The sequence below is a fragment of the Cryptomeria japonica genome, chromosome 3 (assembly GCF_030272615.1).
Source record: "Cryptomeria japonica chromosome 3, Sugi_1.0, whole genome shotgun sequence".
NCBI classification, from domain to species: Eukaryota; Viridiplantae; Streptophyta; class Pinopsida; order Cupressales; family Cupressaceae; genus Cryptomeria; species Cryptomeria japonica.
Genome location: NC_081407.1, coordinates 587,603,222 through 587,608,712, shown reverse-complemented (window position 1 = coordinate 587,608,712; position 5,491 = coordinate 587,603,222).

The window sequence follows — 5,491 nt, the reverse complement described above, 5'->3', positions numbered from 1 at the left end:
AACAAAAGCCCATCCATTGTCTGATGGTTCCTCATCATAATCATCAGTAACTCCTTCATCAACATAGTAACATGATTTGTCTCTATTCTTCTTAAATCTATACCTTTGATATTCAGGGTTAGGCTTGTATGATCTTTTAGCTTCTTCTTTCAATCTTGCATGTCTATCAAGACACCTAGATGCCATATTACCAATTTTATTGCAGTTAAAACATTTAAATGGTGCTTTACCTTCATACTTACTTCCAACTGGACCTTTAGGCATTTTCCTTGCAAATAGTGCTTCAAGCTCTTCAAATTCTTCATTCTCTCTTCCGATTTCTTCAAGTTCTCTAGCATAGAGTGCTTTCCAATCATATTTTTCAGATGATGATGATGATGATGTTGCAGATGATGAAGCTTTGAAAGCCAAATCTGTCTTAATTGTAGCAATAGGACCAAATTCCTCGAGTTCAAAAGCTGAAAGTTTTCCAACCAAAGTATCTCTAGATACTGATGCATTAGGCATTGTTCTCAATTCATTAATAGTAGTTACTTTCATTTTGTATGCTGGTGGCAAAGCTCTTAAAACTTTAGAAATAATTTCATCTTCACTTAAGGATCCTCCACAACATTGTATACCCAAAACAATTTCATTAACTATTTCCATAAAAGCAGAAATCCTTTCATCTTCTTCCTTTTTTAGATTTTCATACCTGACCTGGAAGCATTCCAACTTTGCAATTTTGACAGTGGTATCACCTTCATTCAATGTCTCCAATTTGTCCCAAACAGCTTTAGCAGTAGATCGATCTGATAATCCCATGATTTGCTGATCTGATAATGCACTCAAAAGTGCTTCTCTTGCTTTGCAATCATTTTCTTCATCTTTAGCTAAGGTTGGTGGATTAGGTTGACCTTGAGTAGGAGCAATATAGCCATTCTTTGTAACATCCCATATGTTGTTTCCAATGCAATTCAGATGTGTCTCCATTCTGATCTTCCATATACCATAGTTGGTTCCATCAAGTTTCAGACTGTCCTTCTTGAAATAGTTAGTAGACATAGGATCTCCTCAAGTTGTTAAACTTTTGCCAAAAGAGGACTAGGCTCTGATACCAATTGTTAGGACCTGGAGGCAACTGAGAGGGGGAGGGTGAATCAGTTGTCTATTAATTTCAACCCAAATATAACTTAACCAAACTTAGTGCATAATACCGGTAAACCAAATTTTAATGCCGGTAGACAGTTTAGCAGTTAATAACAATACCAGTAAAGTTTAATGCATGAAACAAAAAGACAAATAACATACACAACACATAACACAATTATTTGTACGTGGAAACCTTGTAAGGGGAAAAACCATGGTGGGAAACTTTACCCACAATCATATGATACTACTGCAGATATTATGTGTGTACAAATGGGGTCTGCACATGCAAAAAGGCCAACTACCTAGAGCTCACTACTCAATCACAAAATAGGAGTCACACTGACTACAATTGGATGGTTAAATCCAATGATAATGTATTGCTCAAAATAGCATCTTGATATGCTGGATTCAGTACCGGTTAAGCTCTGATTGTCTTCCTCATACCTTCCTTGAATCTTCAAATGATGTTTGTGTGTATAGCTCTGCTTATATTTGCATATACCTTATTACAATCCTTTTCACACTCCTCTTCTACATAATCTCACAAATGAGATCTTACGTATATACCAAAACCTAAGACCAAATGTGTAGGTCGGCTCACTAAGATATTACAATAAAATCAATTGCAAATGAATCAATATGTGATGCATGATGTCAGCTCAATGCATTTACAACAATAACAAATCATCTCTATAACGTGTCGTGCTGACCTGGAATAGATAATGTTTGTCGATCCATAACCTAGACCTATTTGCCAGTAACAACAAATATGCAAACTCGATTGTACCAATAATCAAATCACCAAAACCAAGTGTCCAAGAAATTTCTTCGACATAACCAAGTAATCTCCAAATGATAACAAATCATCCATAGTGTCAGTGAACAATATAACTTGTCGGTGAACCAGATATCGGTGACTGTGCATAAGTCACTGAACATGCTAGTGAACATAATCAAAGATCTCCACAAGGATAAGTGTTGACAAGTGTTAACATCAATGACAAAATCAATGCAACACATCCATAATACCAACAAAAAATTATTAATAGCTATGGTTGGGTTGTTCATTGTTTTGTGAAAATATATACAAGTAGATTGGGACATTAGAGTTGTAAACACCGTAAATTGTGTTTGAGATCATTGTCCTAATTGTAATAGTCAATCACCATTCGCCCAAGGCCACACCAACACCATTGTGACACCAAGGTTTGTGCATAATGGTGTAAGGGCTACTCTTAGGACATTCATTACCATTACATATCCCCACCCGGGGTTTCCAAACACAACTTGTTTGAGTAGGCAATATCACTGGTAAAATTATGATTGTCACAATTGGTACCCTTAGGATAGTCTTTAATATTTGGTCTATGGCACCTTTTTATGGCTTCTAAATACTTCTATGGGGTGTGTAGGGGTCCCACACATCTCTTCCAACATTCCATCCAAGGCAGTTCACTCTCGCCTATCTTATATTCCACTTTCTCTATGATGCTATCCCAGAGGTCCGATACATGATGAATATTAGACCAATCAATCAAATCTAGCGCGTGTCTTAGAGGTTTTAGAGACTTGTAAGAAAGAGAAATGAAAATGCATATTTAAAAAAGCCTTTCCAACCAGTGGTGTGAGTTTTTAACGGTGAAAAGGTCAAAAATACATTTTTTCCCACTCATTGGAAACTCTAGTGAGTGTTTGATAGTTTTGGAAAAATAGTGATATCTTCTTCAAATTTCAATGGATCTCAATGATAAAAAAGATGAAATGAAGTTAATTCACTTCTCTACCATATCCAATCAAATTATAATGAAAATATGATGAATATCATAATTAAAAATAATGAGAATTAGACTGAAACATTTTTGTATGAACAAAAATCTCCAACTTCATTTAGTAAAACTTTCAAAATTAAACAAGACAAAATTGGGTGGTGTGAAAAAGGCCTATTTATGCCCATCCAAGTGGGTTAAAATCTCAAACCGCCAAAAACCAACCTCCCAACCAAATTTTAAAAAGTTGTCATGACAATAATGACAACTTTTTACAATTTTTGCCCAATGGACCTCAAACTTTCCCAATTAGGTCCAAATACATCATAATAGCCTCAAATGGCCTTATTTACATGACATAACACAAAAAAAACAAAAATATCAAATTTTGACCGTTTTGGCCAAACCTAGGTCCTTAGGGTGCTCATGCGCCATCAAACCATGTGAATTAGTAAAAACAAATGTGTTTTGGAAGTTTTAATGAGAGAAGCTATAAAGACTTCTACCTCTCAATAAAGAAAAAAATACCAAAAATCTCATTATTGATAAGAAAGTGATAAGTGATTCATAGAGTTCCCCCAAACCCTTCAACAGATAAATTTAACAATCTCCCCATTGGCCTATCCTCAAGTGACAAACATAATAGACAAGTTGAGAAACCATTCTATACTGTGAAATCAAAATGCATACCTTTTTCATTGGTGAGATGTGAAATTGGGCTTGTAAAATATTTTGCAAAACCATCCCATGTTTTCACCTTTATTTATTTTGTGAATTGGAGCTTGGTCTAGGAGGTTAGACAAGTTGTTTTGTAGGTTGTAGTAGTAATAAAGTGCTAGAGGAATTTAGAGAGAAGTATTCTTGTAACCCATTTGAAGGAATAACACAAGCATTGTTCTCTTTGGTGTGGTTTTTTTCTCACAAGGGTTTCACCATGCCAATCACATTTTCTTGAAAGATTCTAAAGCCTTTTTAACAAACCCATCCTATACTTATCTTGAAAGCGTAACGTTTCATGAGGTGACAACAACTATAAGTTTTAATGGATGCTTTCATTAAAGGAGTTGTTGCATATCCTTCCTCAATTGTGTAAACTAATTTATGTAAAACTCCATCGGATTTATATCTTAAGACTGAAATCTAAACTTAATTATTATTATAATGACATCAAGCAAACAATAAGGTAAAGAAAAATCGAAGCCAAGAAAAACCTTAGACAAAAGACCTTTGGTGATTAGAAGTGAAAAAAATAATTGAAATATTACAAAAAACCATTTAACCTATGATATGGGATGATTATCGATGGAATCCACTACACATTGCTTAATAGAATTTGTAGTATTTCAATTATTTCTTTCACTTCTAATCACCAAAGGTCTTTTGTCTAAGGTTTTGCTTGGCTTTAAATTTTCTTTACCTTATTGTTTGCTTGACGTCATTATAATAATAATTAATTTTAGATTTCAGCCTTAAGATATAAATCCAATGGAGTTTTACATAAAGTAGTTTAAGAAATTGAGGAAGGATATGCAACAACTCCTTTAATGAAAGCATCCATATACCCTTGTCAATATCTTCCCACTAATTATAGTGATCATGGGGCAAAGATCTAGACAATGGAGTGTAGGCCATGGTTCAATAGTCAGGAAAACTTCGTCACTTTTGTCTACCCATTGATAGAAAGCCCTTTCAAGGGTTCCTTAGGGACCAATTCATTCTGCATAGATTGATTATATGTAGAAACCCTAGAATTGGCAAGCGATCGTGTTTGTCAACATGATCCTTGTACTCATGTTAGCATGCTCACTGGTATATATAAATTGAGATAAACTAATAGAGCTAACAAATAGAAATTGAAGATATTTGAGAGACATGATAGACAAAGAAAATAACTTTCAAGACATTATTGTAAGTTTGTAAGTATGATAGTAGTTCTTTATAAATTTAACGTTCTTCCACTATTTTGTTAATTGTTATTTAATTTTAGTCTACCTGTAGTATTGTTGGTGTGTAGATATGTCGCACTCTAATACTTGATCAAGCACAATCATCTTGTGATTATGAGAACTGAGTATAAGATCTTCAATAGGTTCTTTGCATTCACTTTTCCAGGGAGAAGCAAAATAAATAAATATGCTTAAGAAGATATAGAAATGAACTTAATATAAGGAAATGGCCAAAAGGTCATTCACCGGATAACAATAATCAACAGATCCATAACATAAGAATTCACAAATTAAAAATTCACAAGTGTTTCAATTCACAATGACGATGGTTTCATATCCCATCCTTTATGGGTACCCTTGGAAACACCTATTGGCCACTAGAATTTGATCACCCTTTCAAGGCTTGATCCAAAATTACAAGGCAATATAAACATCATGGTAAACTAGTCTCTTAGGCTTGTGACATCATAACAAGTGCAAATTAGTGGATCTCAACAATGCCACACATACTATCATTGATGGTTACTAGTCCTTTGCAATTAGGACTATCAATGATGATGGCCAAAGGACAAATCAACACATCTATGCCTTTAAAAAAAACCCCTTGAAACTGACTTGCAGAACCTACACGATAACTAGGACCAGTCT